Below are 16,902 nucleotides of genomic sequence, written 5' to 3'. Positions count from 1 at the left end.
CGGGCTGCTTTGTCCTGGATGGTGTCGAGCTTCTTGAGTGTTGTTGGAGCTGCACTCATCCAGGCAAGTGGAGAGTATTCCATCACACTCCTGACTTGTGCCTTGTAGTTGGTGGAAAGGCTTTGGGGAGTCAGGAGGTGAGTCACTCACCGCAGAATACCCAGCCTCTGACCTGCTCTTGTAGCCACAGTATTTATGTAGCTGGTCCAGTTAAGTTTCTGGTCAATGGAGACCCCCAGGATGTTGATGGTGGGGGATTCAGCAATGGTAATGCCGTTGAATGTCAAGGGAAGGTGGTTAGACTCTCTCTTGTTGGAAATGGTCATTGCATGGCACTTGTCTGGCGCAAATGTTACTTGCCATTTATCAGCCCGAGCCTGGATGTTGTCCAGGTCTTTCTGCATGCGGGCACGGACTGCTTCATTATCTGAGGGGTTGCGAATGGAACTGAACACTGCAATCATCAGCGAACATCTCCATTTCTGAATTTATGATGGAGGGAAGGTCATTGATGAAGCAGCTGAAGATTTTTCGGCCTAGGATACTACCCTGAGGAATTCCTGCAGCAATGTCCTGGGGCTGAGATGATTGGCCGCCAACAACCACTACCATCTTCCTTTGTGCTAGGTATGACTCCAGCCACTGGAGAGTTTTCCCCCTGATTCCCATTGACTTCAATTTTACTAGGGCTCCTTCGTGCCACACTCGGTCAAATGTTGCCTTGATATCAAGGGCAGTCACTCTCACCTCACCTTGGAATTCAGCACTTTTGTCCATGTTTGGACCAAGGCTGTAATGAGGTCTGGAGCCGAGTGGTCCTGGCGGAACCCAAACTGAGCATCGGTGAGCAGGTTATTGGTGAGTAAGTGCTGCTTGATAGCACTGTCGACCACACCTTCCATCACTTTGCTGATGATTGAGAGTAGACTGATGGGGCGGTAATTGGTCGGATTGGATTTGTCCTGCTTTTCGTGGACAGGAGATACCTGGGCAATTTCAGGTAGATGCCAGTGTTATAGCTGTACTGGAACAGTTTGGCTAGAAGCATGGCTAGTTCTGGAGCATAAGTCTTCAGCACTACAGCCGGGATGTTGTCGGGGCCCGTAGCCTTTGCTGTATCCAGTGCACTCAGCCGTTTCTTGATAACACATTGAGTGAATCAAATCGGCTGAAAACTGGCTTCTGTGATGGTGGGGATATCGGGAGGAGGCCGAGATGGATCATCCACTCGGCACTTCTGGCTGAAGATGGTTGCAAACGCTTCAGCCTTGTCTTTTGCACTCACGTGCTGGAATTGGCCATCATTGAAGATGGGGATGTTTACAGAGCCTCCTCCTCCCATTAGTTGTTTAATTGTCCACCACCATTCACGACTGGATGTGGCAGGACTGCAGAGCTTTGATCTGATCCGTTGGTTATGGAATCGCTTAGCTCTGTCAATAGCATGTTGCTCCCGCTGTTTAGCACGCATGTAGTCCTGAGTTGTAGCTTCACCAGGTAATGAAATGGAACTTGGGATGATTCATTTAGGATTATACATCATGAAATGAACCATAAAGGAACATACAGACTGAGATGATCTATTAGCACAAAACCAATGCTTTTTTTCTTTTTGCCACCATGCTTTTATGTAAAACTTTAGGTTCCATGTACTCTGGACTAGCATTTCCAGTATATAACTTCCTGTCAGTAGCTCTAAGTCCACTGATAGAAACATTTCCTATGGTAAAGGTGTATGGAATATGTTTTATTTTATTTCCATTATTTTGTCCAATTTTTAAAAAAAACTTTTACTCCCTTCTCCCTTTTCAAGTCCCTGAGCATTTAAAACATGGCGAGGTCATCTATTCCCAGTCATATTACCATGTCAATTCTAGAGCCAGCTACTGGGAAGTGAGTTAGAGTGCCTGAGAACGTAGCTCAGTGAGCAATTTTCCATTTCTTGCTCATCGCTCCCTCCATTCCTCAACCCTCCCACCCCTTCCCAAGAAGTAGGAATTTGCCTTGTGGGAAGTCAAAGGACTGAACCTATATTGCTCTATTCCAAGGCACAGCTTGCAGTTGCCCTGTTTTTTTGCCTCATCTCCTACTCTATTGGTCTCTTTTGTTTTGGCAATTATACTTTGCAACAGAATTAAGCCAATAGCTTCTGCCTTCGCAGTAATTACGAGGGAGAAAGATAAATTACAATGTAAACAAACATTTATTTTAAGTTGCATTGATAGCTTTCACTTCCATAATCAGATCAAAGGATGATGGCTAAGAAACCAAAATTCAGGTAGCTGTGATCAATCACTGAATGGTATAATTCTCAAATAAGTTCTATTGTATTTTCAAGCATACAGAATATTGCAAGGAAGTGACTCAGGCAGAGCTGCTAAAGTGCCAATCACACTTATATAAACCTATTGTTACTGCTGGAGTATGACATTGTGTACTACTGTTACAGTAGGGTTAAATAATGGGCTAATATTATTTTACTGGGTTACATGGTTTAATATTTGGATTATACTTAAGCACCCTTCTTATTTCCTTAATATTTGAGTGGACACCCAGAACTTCCATTTGGAGGACACTACCAAAAAAACCCAAGTCACCCACGCGTGATTATCTGTTATGGAATAGTGTCTGAGGCAGCCCACTGGGGTCAGAAGCATTCATTCCATTTGTTCCCTTCACAAAGAAGAGGAAAACCATTAAACCCACTGCCACACCTGAAGAGCTTTATACAAATGACCAGCAATCATCAATACGCCCACTTGAAGTATGCACCAGCACAGGTATACACACAGAGTGGGAGAAGTATATAGTAATGATCAGGAGGAATTATAAGGTGAGGCACCAAGCACTGACTGAGGAAGGAATAGTAGTGGTTATAGTTGATACATGGTGGACACCTAACATGCTGCCTACCCATATTGAGTTGTATGGGGATACAGACCTTAGTGGGTTTGGTTTGAAATGGAGGATGGTACAACAGCAGTACCATATTGAGAAATCACTTGCCTTTTTAGTTTGGGTGATGTAGAGGAGTCCAAACCATGGGATATGAACTGCCATCTCCACACGAATGATACATGGAACACCAGTTGAATGCACTGGTCAGCCATTGAACACATAAAACACCAGTCACGTCCGCAATGGAGATCTCAGTTTCACAGTACCTGTTATAAATAGTCCCATTGCTGCTATAGTGGTTTTGGTCCAAACTCTAAGATATAAGGGGTGATTTTGATCCTACCTGTGCAATGGAAACCGGGCAGACAGGCAGCAAAATCGGCTGGATGACTGACTCGCTGACGCCCTGTGTGGATCCCACAATCTTCAATTTTAAACTGCTGTCCTGAAGCTGGCAGGGTCCTTCTTTAAATATTTAGATTGGGGTGCGATTAAATCATCCGGCCCTGACTGCAATTTTAACTATGGCCTGAGCGAAGAATGCATTGTGGCTTTCCCTTCAGGTGGATACAGCAGGAAGAGGATCCGGGACCGGAAGAGGCCCAAACATATAAGTTTCTTTCCTTTCCTTGTGGGGCCAGGAGGATCAGGAGTGTTCCTCAGAGCACCACAAGGAATATCTAGACCTTCCCTGCAGGCTCCCTCCACGTCCCTGCCATGAGACCCTCCCATGACTTACCTTGTTGCCTGCGACTGTTCCTTTGGTGCCAGCAGGTGGTCTTCTGCAGTTCGGAATTCTGCTCCTGTCCTTCAGTCAGCTGCCGCTTGCCACTTGTTTCGGGCAAGCAGCTGACCGGCGGCATGCAAGTGAGGCCCAAGAGTTAAAATCGCCCAGGCCTCATGCTGCCGAGACTGAACGAGATTGGTGCTCGCCTCACCGGAAGTCTGAGGAAATTCCCGGTGCAAGCCAAAGACCCCGCTCCTTCAATTGGGATAGGATCTATATTCCTCTGTGTCAGTGATCTTAGGTCTTGCTCCCCTCAACTTCTGCAGGCAGAATGTGGTCAATGGAATCTTGGTCTCATAGACCACAAGCACAGCATAGGTTATTAAAACTAATTCACATTTAATATATCTTGCTGTCTGTCACTGGAAAAGAATGTGCTAAACCAAACAAACCATACACAATGCAGCAAAAACTAAATAGAGATGGCAGAAATCGGTTCTGTGTTTGTAAATATGTGTAAAAGAGAACAATAATGGCTTGTTGCAGAGCCCACTGAAAGAGTTGGGCAAGGAGACACTCATGCATGTATTTAAGAACATAAGAACTGTAAGAAATAGGAGCAGGAGTAGGCCACACAGCCAATCAAGCCTGCTCCGCCATTCAATCAGATCATGGCTGATCTTCGACCTCAACTCCACTTTCCTGCCCGATCCCCATATCCTTTGATTCGCCTAGAGTCCAAAAATCTATCTATCTCAGCCTTGAATATATTCAATGACTCAGCATCCACAGCCCTCTGGGGTAGAGAATTCCAAAGATTCATAACCATCTGAGTGAAGAAATTCCTCCTCATCTCAGTCCTAAATGGTCAGCCCCTTATTCTGCGAATATGCCCCCTAGTTCTAGACTCTCTTTGAACTGCTTCACCAACGACAATGAAAGTCATCACTGCCTTCAACTTTTATGCCACAGTGATCTTTCAGGTACCCAAAGGGGACAGCTCAGGAGTCAGCCACTTCAGTATGTATCATTCCATTAAGCAGGTACCTGAAGCCCTGGATCATCACATTGCAGCAAAATAAACCTCAGAAAGAATCCGCCATCACATTGAGCAGCCTGACCTGTGGACCTTAAAGGGACTGCAGCAGGTCACCATCAAAACAGCCCAAGGTAAGCTTTTTTTAGATTTTTGTGGGGCTGGTTTGTCCGCATCTCTCCCCATGATTTCCTCCCCCGCTCCACCCCCCCTTTAGCTCTTTACTTCTGGTTTGGCTCCTCAGAGGAGCCACTTGATTCCCCACCCCCGTGACCAGCGAGCTTCCTACGAATGCCGTTTCAGCACTCGCAGTTCTCCAGCATTATGGGAATGAGACCCGACCATGAAAATTGGTTGTGTCTCGGACTGATTCCATCGGGCGGACAGCAGGGTCGCACCACCCACCTCCTGCCCGATGGAATCCGTCAGCTGAAAATCATCCTCAATGTGTCTTAAACCTATCTCCCAACCTCAGAAGAGCACTTCATACTGTACTCCGATAATGTGATACTTGTATTCCCCACAACAGCCATTCTTGTGGCCACCTTGAGTGCCATCGAGTGCTGAACTATATCTCTCGGGACTCTTTCAGATAAGAGAGAAAACTTTCATCCCCTCAGTCCGGGCTGGATTTGAATCCAGTTCCCAGAGTTAAAAGGATGTTGTTCTAATTGAATACAGCACCCAATACGGTTAGAAATGCTTTTATTGTAATTGTTTCTATTTTAAGAAACTAGTTGTCATTTGAATCCAGGATCTGACACTTCCCTCCTTAAGGATATTAATCAACTAGTCAGACAAGCCATAAAATCACTGATTGCGAGTATCATGACCAGTATTGGAGATTGGATGCAGAGAGAGAAAATAATGGTGGAAAGAGATATACATAGAGTTACAATTCTTTACATGATCTTGTGATTCATAAGATTTCAAATTAGGCAAGATCAAAACTTGTATGATTTATGGAAATTACCCAAATACTTATGGATCAATTTTAACTCCCCACCTCCCCCGACCGGTGGAAACCAGGCAGGGCGACAGTTAAAATGGAACGGGGGATTTGCGCACTACGTTCCCGCCCTGATCTGGCTGTCGGTAATTTTATATTCCAGGCAGCATGGACACTCGCTGGAAGCTGGCAGGATCCTTCTTTAAATATGCACATCATGCTCCAATGACGTCGTTGGGGCCCAACTGTTATTTTTACCTGAGGCCTGAGTGGGGGAGTAATGTGGGCTTCCTCGCCGGGCCAAAGCTTCCGGGAGCTGCATTGAGGGCCAATCCCTTGGCAATTCCCTCCGATCCACCAATCTTTATCTTTTTTTCCCACAGCTTCCCGAAAGCAGCCTCCAAGCCCTTGTATTTTAATGGTCAGGCAGCCACTTCCTGCTGACTGAAGACCGTAAATTGTTTGCTGAACACTACCTGACCCCCTGTTCAACTAATCCATCAATGTCTTTTGAGAGCAAACAGACTTGTCACAACAATTATCTCTCTTCATACATCACTGAAAGTCTGCTACTATAGGTAATAAAACATTAATAAAAAAGAATTAAATAATTTATATATAATGTATAGAAAAAAATGGGTATCGCTGTGTGGCTTTACCATTATGCCATATTTAATGTGGCACCATTAACACTGCTGGGCCAAGCCCTGTATACCATGTACACAAGAAAATATATTTCTGCTAATAAAATTGATTAGGAAGGAACATAGGAACAGGAGTAGGCCGTTCAGCCCCTCGAGTTTGTTCTGCCATTCAATTAGATCATGGCTTTTTTTTTATTCGTTCATGGGATGTGGGCTTCTCTGGCAAGGCCAGCATTTATTGCCCATCCCTAATTGCCCTTGAGAAGGTAGTGGTGAGCCACCTTCTTGAACTGCTGCAGTCCGTGTGGTGAAGGTTCTCCCACAGTGCTCTTAGGAAGGGAGTTCCAAGATTTTGGTCCAACGATGATGAAGGAACGGCGATATATTTCCAAGTCGGGATGGCGTGTGACTTGGAGGGGAACGTGCAGGTGGTGTTGTTCCCATGTGCCTGCCGCCCTTGTCCTTCTAGGTGGTAGAGGTGCTGTCAAAGAATCCTTGGCGAGTTGCTGCAGTGCATCCTGTGGATGGTACACACTGCAGCCACAGTGCGCCAGTGGTGAAGGGAGTGAATGTTTAGGGTGGTGGATGGGGTGCCAATCAAGTGGGCTGCTTTGTCCTGGATGGTGTCGAGCTTCTTGAGTGTTGTTGGAGCTGCACTTATCCAGGCAAGTGGAGAGTATTCCATCACACTCCTGACTTGTGCCTTGTAGATGGTGGAAAGGCTTTGGGGAGTCAGGAGGTGAGTCACTCGCTGCGGAATACTCAGCCTCTGACCTGCTCTTGTAGCCACAGTATTTATGTGGCTGGTCCAGTTAAGTTTCTGGTCAATGGTGACCCCCAGGATGTTGATGGTGGGGGATAAGTGGGCTGATCTATGCCTTAACTCCATTTACCTACCTTGGTTCCATATCCCTTAATACCCTTACCTAATAAAAATCTAACAATCTCAGTTTTGAATATTTCAAATGACCAAGCCTCAACCGCTTTTTGGGGGACAGAGTTCCAAGTTTTCACTAGCCTTTGTACGAAGAAGTGCTTTCTGACATTACCCCTGTAAGGCCTAACTTTAATTTTAATGTTATGCCTCTTTGTTCTGGATTCCCCCACTAAAGGAAATAGTTTCTCTCAAGCTAACCTATCAAATCCTTTATTTTCTATACTCAAGGGAATACAAGCTTAGTCTATGCAACCTGTCCTCATACATCACATTGAACTCGTCCCTTCTTCACAGTTACACGGAAGTCTTTCAACACCCCTGACGATTGAGGAGAGAGTGAAAAATACACACCTGTAAGTAACATTAGCTCTGCAGATTGTAGTGTTGCTTGTCTCTACCAGTGACATAACAGTAGAGGCTGTTACACTTCTGCCTGAGACAATGGATATGTTTTTCTCCATTCAGTAACTTTAATGCAAATTAAGCAGTATTCCCTACATTATACGCATGCTACTTTTCCCGCAAAAATTAACGGGTGCATGAAAAAAGAGCCCGTTATATCTTGTTGAAAAAGAAAATACTGAGGTCGCCCATCATATCGAAACTGAATCAGACTTTCTGATGATAATCATAAGAAAAGAATCTCTTTCTCTATCAACTGGAGTGCTCCGCAAAGGGAGAAAAAGGGGGGAACATAAGGAAGCCGAAAACCTGCGATTTTAGCAGCACATTCCTGCCATAATTCCTGCAGGAGTCTGATGGAAGAGCCGCATATTATGCTGGGACCCAGATATGCCAGGTCCCCGCCTTCCCTGGCAGTTGCTGAGGGGTCTTCTAAGGGGCAGAGCCTTTGCCCCCTGCCAAACAACACCAGTGGCGTAGAGAGGAGTGTGGTCGAGGGTGGGGATTCCCAGGCCAGAATTTACACGTCCTTTGCCTGGTGGGCCGGTATGCCAAGAGAAAGCAGGCATATCAGCCTGCTGGTCAGCCCAGTGGGGCTTATCTCAGATGGTTTAGGCCTTGTGCGCAGTTTCACCCTCAGAAGGTTTTTGCAATTTTATATTTCTTTTCAGGCTCTTTATATGTGAGGCTATTAGGTACATTACATCAAGTTACATTGAAACTACAGCACAGAAACAGGCCATTCGGCCCAACTGGTCTATGCTGGTGTTTATGCCCCACACAAGCCTCCTCCCTCCCTGCTTCATCAAACCCTATCAGCATACCCTTCTATTCTGTTCTCCCTCGTGTGCTTATCTAGCTTCCCCTTAAATGCATCTATGCTATTTGCCTCAACTATTCCTTGTGGTAGCGAGTTCCACGTTCTTACCACTCTGGGTAAACAAGTTTCTCCTGAATGCCCTATTGGATTTATTAGCGACTATTTTATATTTATGACCTCTAGTTTTGGACTCCCCCACAAGTGGAAACACCTTCTCCACGTCTACCCTATCAGATCCTTTCATTATCTTAAAGACCTCTATCAGGTCACCCTTAAACCTTCTGTTTTCTAGAGAAAAGAGCCCCAGCCTGTTCAGCCTTTCCTGATAAGTATATCCTCTCTGTTCTGGTGTCATTCTTGTGAATCTTTTTTGCACCTTCCCCATTACCTCTATATCCTTTCCACAATATGGAAATCTTACAGTTACCCCACTCCCACCACCCTTCCCCCAACTTCTTCCTTCCATATCCTTTCTAAATACATTATATCCTGCAATATTTAACTGCCAATCCTGTTCCTTATATAACCATGTTTCAGTTATCCCTACCACTTCTGGCTCCTCGCAATGAATTATTGCCTCCAGTTCCCCTGTTTTGTTTCAGATGCTGTGCACACATTGCTGTACGGGCAATTTAATTTGTTTTTAGTAATTGCTCCCCTCCCTTTGTTTTTAACAGTCATTTTGCACTTACGTTCTATAACTGTATTAGTTCCCTGACCATTTGTGTTACTCTTATTCCTTAATTTGGTCTGACCTTTACTCTCATTTCCTATTTCTTTTTCTTCAGACTTATGTTCTCTTCCCCAGATCCCTCCACTCCCCCCTCCCCCCCACCTTCTTACTAGTTTAAAGTCCTATTGACAGCCCTATTTATCCTTTCCACTAGGACACTTGTCCCATTCCGGTTCAGGTGGAGCCCATCCCAATGGTGCAGCTCCTTCCTGTCCGAGTACTGGTGCCAGTGTCCCATGAAATGGAACCCCTCCTTTCAACCACGCATTCACCTTCCTGATCTGTCTATCCGTATGCTCAGGTAGTAATCCCGAGGTTACTGCTTTTTAATTTAGTTCCTAATTTCTGATATTCTCTTAGCAGGCCATAGGGAATGTTTAGGAATAGGCATAGGCCATTAAACTCAACCAACCTGTCCTTCCCTGATATAACCAATGCCATTTACCTTTCTTTCCGATGTCATTGGTCCCAACATGGACAACTGGATCATCCCCTCCCTTTCCAAGTTCCTCTCCAGTTGTTCCGCGATATCCTTTACCCTTGCACCAGGTAGGCAACACACCCTGCTGGATTATAAGGATATTTCTGGAAGGGGACCCGACATCCTCCACAGATCCAGCACCCTCCACCACATTTTGCGGCCTCCTGAGGCAGGCAGCTTCCCATGCTGCGTCTCCAGTGGGGCAGACTGCCCCCCCCACCCCAATTATATTTAAATTATGTGGCCTCCCCATGAGCCCTTCAAATTTTGATGGGGTCAGTGCCAGGGGTCACCGACAGGCACATCCCAGCACTTACAACGGGATATTTGGGCTACGGATTTTCAGCCACAAGAATGTTTGGGAACAGGCAAATGCCATTAAACTCAACCAGCCTGTCCTCTGATATAATCAATGTCATTTACCTTTCTCACCATATCCTTCACTGCCTTCTGCCTCCAGAAACACATCGAATCACCTCTTGAACCCATTTATACTGTTCCCTTTAATGTCCTTCCCTGATAACATTGCACAACTCAATTGCCTTTTAGCTGAAAAAGTTCCACTTTAATTCTTACTTCAAACTTCTTCATTTTTAATTCGTGATTCCTGGTTTTGAATGCTTCATCATATTGAACAATTTGTCCAAATCCCTCCCTGATCTTGAAAAGTTCAACTAGATTCCCAGAAAATCTCCTCTTTTTGGAAGAAAATAATCCTAAATTTTATAGTGTTTCCTCAGGGATGTGTGTTTAGTCTCCATGGGACAAACAGGAGTGACAGTCTGTGTAAATCCTCCCCATTTCAGCTCTTTTCCCTTTACAGTACCAGTGGAGGAGAAGTAGACAGAGAGGAACAAACACAGTGGGAGAGAAATTGGCACGAAATCGGAGATGCGTTCAAAATGCGCCCGGAAATGGAGGCCCGAGGCTCATCCCAAATTAAGCCTCAGGCATCATTTCCATAATTCCAGCGAGCTGAGGAAGCCAATCGAGCCTCCCAATGCAGCTCACCGGTCTGGCACTTAAAAAAAGTCTTGGGTGGGGGGGGAGATGAATGGGGGGGGGGCATCAGGAGGAGCACCATTTAATCCAATCTTTCTTATTTACTTTTGGATGACCTATTTAACATTAAAAAGATTTTATTGTTCACTCGCCAAGTACCAGCTGATATGTATGATTGTAAATATGATACCAGTAGGCAAGGACTACGTCAAACGTCAGCCCATCTGCTATGATGGGAATGTAATTCAGCCAATTCATACAGTACACAAGCCAAACAGTGCCATATGTGAGTGAATTGTTTCATTTCACCTGGTGTACATATACAACAGTTGGCAGAAGCTACACGTGTCAAAGTTGTGATCTCTCACCCTGCCTGCACCACACTCCACACCCACTTCACAGGTCTATAAATGAGATACAAGGTTTGACATTTTCACCTTGAAAATAATCTCTACCTTTCCAATCTGTTGCTGACTTCATGAACACATATCAAACAGCATCAGGTGGCAACTGGTTCAGGATGACTTGGACTCCCCCCCCCACCCCCGACTTATATACTATTTGACTGATAGTTTGTAAGGCAGTGCCTTAGGCTTTCTGATTGGGCTGCATCTCTGGCAGGCTGGGAGTCCCACTAGCCACAGAGATGACCCTCTGACCCCAGCCATCTTTCGGGCTCTGGGGTTATTTACATGCTGCATGTGGACTGTAGGCAGACTCCCTGGCGGTTGCACGAAACTGAGGCTGGGGGGAAGAAGGCAACCCCCCAATCTGCCTGAACAACTGCGATTTATAAAACATTTTGCTACCGCTGCTCCTGGGACCTATGCACATTCAGGCTCTGACAACAACTGTACAGGCCTCTCTGTGATTAAACCCAAGGCCCCCCTCTGCCAACCTATAAATGCTGGACACTAGGGCCTTATAGGCGGGCGTCCAGCATTGTAAGTATTCGCATACTTTAATGGGGTAGATTTTCACTTCGATCAGATTTCAAGTGGGCCATTTCAGGTGGGTCATGAGGCCCAAGCCATTTTGAGCACTGGGCCTCATTTGGTTACTGCCATTACAACGTAGGCTCCCACCTGACACAGGTGGGCGCCTGGCCTGTCAATGCGAGGGCCTCATTGAAAATGGTGACGGCCAAACCGAGAGCAGGAACAGGGCGATAAGCAATGCACTGCCATTTCTGGTCTGTTACCGCCCTGTTCCCACCGGGCAGAGGCCATGAAAACCGGCTCCAATATATTTTACATGCGCCCACTCACATATGGAAAAGGGGGGTGGGTGGGGGGAGATAGGGACACACAGAACGTGTCCCTGAGCACTTTTCTGTCTCCAACCACCCCAGATCCACCAGAAAATTGACAGGAGGGGGAACAGAAAGCCCAGGCTGGCGTATTAACACCCGCACTGAACCCCACGTGCCAACGTGTCTCCTCATGACGTATTTGCATATAAACATTTACCTTCATGTTGATATTTCAAGGTGGCAATTTTCTGTGAATTAACATGAAGCAAAACATTTACAGCGACATATGTTGTGTCTATGCAAATCTATGGCAGTAGATTTATAAAAATATAAACAATGATTCATCAGTGGGAGAACTAGCTTAGGAGGAATGAATGAGCTCAGTGGTGAGAGAGACGTGGACTGATTTCCACACAGCAGAATTAATGACCTTAAGCCCAAAGTTTTGTGCCTTCACTGACAATTTCCATGGGGTTCCTGCCCATCCCAAACCAGGTCAATGGCATCAGTAGGGAGTTTCCTCGGCCTCAGCTTGGGATCTGCTGGCAGGCTGGCATTGCGGGTGAGAAGTACTGCACTGCCAATACAAATTACATAGAATTACATCGAATGTACAGCACAGAAACAGGCCACTCGGCACAACTGGTCTGTGCCAATGTTTATGCTCCACAAGAGCCTCCTCCCACTCTACTTCATCTAACCCTATCAGCATACCTATTCTATTCCTTTCTCCCTCATGTACTTATCTAGCTTCCCCTTAAATGCATCACTCCCCCTTAAATAATACTTGCCGAGAGATCTAGGCTATGAAGATTTTAGTCAAGATGTTTCTTTACATCTCCCTTTTAAAGAGGGTTTGGTTTAGCTGATAAGACCATAAGACCATAAGACCATAAGAGATAGGAGCTGGAGTAGGCCATTCGGCCCCTCAAGCCTGCTCCGCCATTTGATGAGATCATGGCTGATCTGATTTTTACCTCAACTCCACTTTCCCGCTCTTTCCCCTTATCCTTTGACTCCCTTGCTGATCAAAAATTTGTCTTACTCAGCCTTGAATGTATTCAATGACTCAACCTCCACAGCTTTCTGGGGTAAAGAATTCCAAAGATTCACAACCCTCTGGGAGAAAAAATTCCTCCTCATTTCCATCTTAAACGGGTGATCCCTTATTCTGAGACTATTCCCCCTAGTTTTAGATTCCCCCATGAGGGTATCATCTTCTCAGCATCTACCCTATCGAGTCCCCTCAGAATCTTGTATGTTTCAATAAGATCTCCTCTCATTCTTCTAAACTCCAATGAGTATAGACCCAACCAGTTCAATCTTTCCTCATAAGACAACCCTTCCATACCCGGAATCAACCTAGTGAACCTTCTCTGAACTGCCTCCCATGCAAGTATGTCCTTCCTTAAATAAGGGCACCAGAACTGTATGCAGTACTCCAGGTGTGGTCTCACCAGCACCCTGTACAGTTGTAGCATAACTTCCCTGCTTTTATACTCCATCCCTCTAGAAATAAAGGCCAATATTCCGTTTGCCTTCCGGATTACCTGCTGCACCTGCATGTTGACTTTTTGTGTTTCATGTACGAGGACACCCAGATCCCTCTGTATCGCAGCATTTTGTAGTATTTCTCCATTCAAATAATATTTAGCTTTTTTATTTTTCCTCCCAAAGTGGATGACTTCATATCTTCCCACGTTATATTCCATCTGCCAAATTTTTGCCCATTCACTTATCCTGTCAATATCCCATTGCAGACACTTTGTGTCCTCATCGCAACTTGCTTTTCCACCTATCTTTGTATCATCAGCAAATTTGGCCACAAGACACTCTGTTCCTTCATCCAAGTCATTGATATAGATTGTAAATAGTTGAGGCCCGAGCACTGATCCCTGTGGCACCCCACTAGTTACAGATTGCCATTTTGAAAATGACCCTTTTATCCCGACTCTTTGTTTTCTGTTAGTTAGCCAATCCTCTATCCATGCCAGTATATTACCCCAACACCATGAGCTCTTATCTTGTGCAGTAATATTTTATGTGGCACCTTATCGAATGCCTTTTGGAAATCCAAATATACTGCATCCGTTGGTTCCCCTTTATCCACCCTGCCTGTTACTTCCTCAAAGAACTCTAATAAATTTGTCAGACATGATTTCCCCTTCATAAAACCTTGTTGACTCTCCTTGATTGTATTATGAGTCTCCAAATGTCCTGCTACTACTTCTTTAATAATGGATTCTAGCATTTTCCCAATGACAGATGTTAGGCTAACTGGTCTATAGTTACCTGCTTTCTGTCTCACTCCCTTCTTGAATAGGGGTGTTACGTTTGCAGTTTTCCAATCCACTGGGACCTTTCCAGAATCTAGTGAATTCTGGAAGATTACAACCAATGCATCCACTATCTCTGTAGCCACTTCCTTTAAGACCCTTGGATGCAAGCCATCAGGTCCAGGGGACTTGTCAGCCTTTAGACCCATTAGTTTACCTCGTACTTTTTCACTAGTGATAATGATTGTTTTATGTTCCTCCCTCCCCTTTGCCCCTTGATTTTCTACTATTATTGGTATGTTATTAGTGTCTTCTACTGTGAAGACAGATACAAAATATCTATTCAATTCCTCTGCCATTTCCTTGTTTTCCATTATTATTTCCCCAGTCCCATCCTCTAAGGGACTGGAGAAACTATTGCTGGAGAAACTATTTCTTGCACCCTTCTTCTGGCGAGCACCCAAGATGTGCTCATCGTGGCACAGACGTGCATCATCAAAATGCTAATGAAGGAAGCTCTTCCTGCCCCAGAAAGTCCAGCGATGTCAGCAATGGAGTTTCTGAGCAGGCTTATCCTGGATGCTTATTTTAATAAGCCCCCTTATTGAAATGATGTCAAAATGATGGCTTCTTCGACAGCATCTCCCAAACCCGCGACCTCTACCAGCTAGAAGGACAAGAGCAGCAGGCATATGGGAACAACACCACCTGCATGTTCCCCTCCAAGTCACACACCATCCCGACTTGGAAATATATCGCCGTTCCTTCATCGTCGCTGGGTCAAAATCCTGGAACTCCCTTCCTAACAGCACTGTGGGAGAACCGTCACCACACGGACTGCAGCGGTTCAAGAAGGCGGCTCACCACCACCTTCTCAAGGGCAATTAGGGATGGGCAATAAATGCCGGCCTTGCCAGCGACGCCCACATCCCATGAACGAATAAAAAAAAAATTCAGCTCCCTTGAACAACCTGTGCTGAGGATTCACAAAACAACAAGTCCTCCATCTTGTGGCAGGCACTGAATGGGAGCAATATTACAAGGCACGAGGGGATCCCCACAGACCACATCTGCAGTTATTCAGCACTGCTTATAGTTATCTTTGTGTATGTGTTGATCAGCAGCCATTTTTAAAGAAAGTTTCAAGCAGTTTCTCACCAAAGTATACTGTGAATATCAGACCTTCAGCACTGTCTCCAGTTTGATCACCAAAACCCAAGAGATACTTTCAAGCATTGGAGGGAGTATAACAAAGAGCCACAAGGCTGATCCCTCGTGTCAGAGGTCTGAGTTATGAGGAAAGGTTGAAGAAACTTTACCTTTTCAGCCTTGATAGGAGATATCTGAGAGCTGAACTTATAGAAGTATATCAGCTAGTTAATGGTATGGAAAAAGTAATTGTAGTAAATGGAATAGAAATTGTTATGAATTGCACCTGTTTTTCAGGAGCAAAACGGGCACAAAACACTCTAATTTAGCAGAAGGACGGCCTGCACCCAATCTGCGCGGGTATTGGTCCCATTGCTAAACACGTGGGGCCCAATTTTTAGGTGCCCCGGACAGACGCCTAAAACAGGCGCTAGGCCCCTTGAATATTGTTAATGAGGGTCTAACACCTGTTGAAGGACCCCTTTACAAAATGAGTAGCGATAAGCGGGGCAGGCGTCGGGCCGACCTCACTCAGGATTCTTCAGCGGCCCCCATGGCCACCAACTAAGGGTAAGTATTAAACCAAAACACCTTTCTGTGGAGCCAGGAGGGGCAAGGGTGCTCCCCCCATCTCCACAGTCCTACTGAGCTTAAGGGTATTTCTGGGTGGATGAATTAAGATGGGCTGAATAGTCTCCCTCGTTCTTAAATATCTTGTGATCTTGTGAGAGACAGGTGTGAAATGATAAAAGGGTTCCAGTTGGCTTTTATACAACAATAACTAAATGGTACCCAGTAGTTGCTAAAGGATGCATTCTATGAGCATTCCTTTATGCTTAACACCAATTTAGGTTGTCCACTTGCCAGTCATGGACCTATGGGGAAAAATTTTAAGAGAGAACAACATGAGCAATAGAAGACTGTATAGGCTGTAGGACACAAGTACTTCACATATCTTACACTAAGTTACAAAGTAGTAATCCAGTCAAGTGGACATGTTGATATCATAAACCATGACATATTTTAGAGCAGAGGTATGGGGCAGTATTTAAATATTGCCCAAATACACCAAAGGCAAGCATTGCTATTTAACATTGTAGTTCCCTATGGAAGGGTTGTATAGCCACATACAAATGATACATAAACTAGGCTGGGTGAAAATTCCTGCCTGAGCTATCAAGGCAACCCTAGCATCAAAGAGGAGTGGGTGAGGAACTGTTCTTTCCACCTATATTTATATAGGTTTAAATCTGGGTACCTAATATGATCTCAGATGAGAGCCACAGTTGCAGGTCATTCCTGTCTGCCATGAGATGGATGCCCAATTAGTGTGTAATATTAAGATCCAGGTCTTGTCTCCAAAACTCACCGTGCAATACTTGTGTGAAAATTAAGTTTTATTTTGGCTTACAATATGTTCATTTGTTCTGTTTACAATACATCAAAAGCTCTCCCCCAACTCCCTGCAAATATGCAAACATATATGTGAACAACTGGACAGAGTGACACCATGTAAGGACAATCTTCTCACAATAACATCACTGTGTCAAATTGCTCATGTGTAATGTCTGTATGTCCACAGGTATATAAGTACTT

The sequence above is a fragment of the Heptranchias perlo genome, chromosome 9 (genome assembly GCF_035084215.1).
Source record: "Heptranchias perlo isolate sHepPer1 chromosome 9, sHepPer1.hap1, whole genome shotgun sequence".
Classification (NCBI taxonomy): Eukaryota; Metazoa; Chordata; class Chondrichthyes; order Hexanchiformes; family Hexanchidae; genus Heptranchias; species Heptranchias perlo.
Note: the sequence above shows the minus strand (reverse complement) of the source record.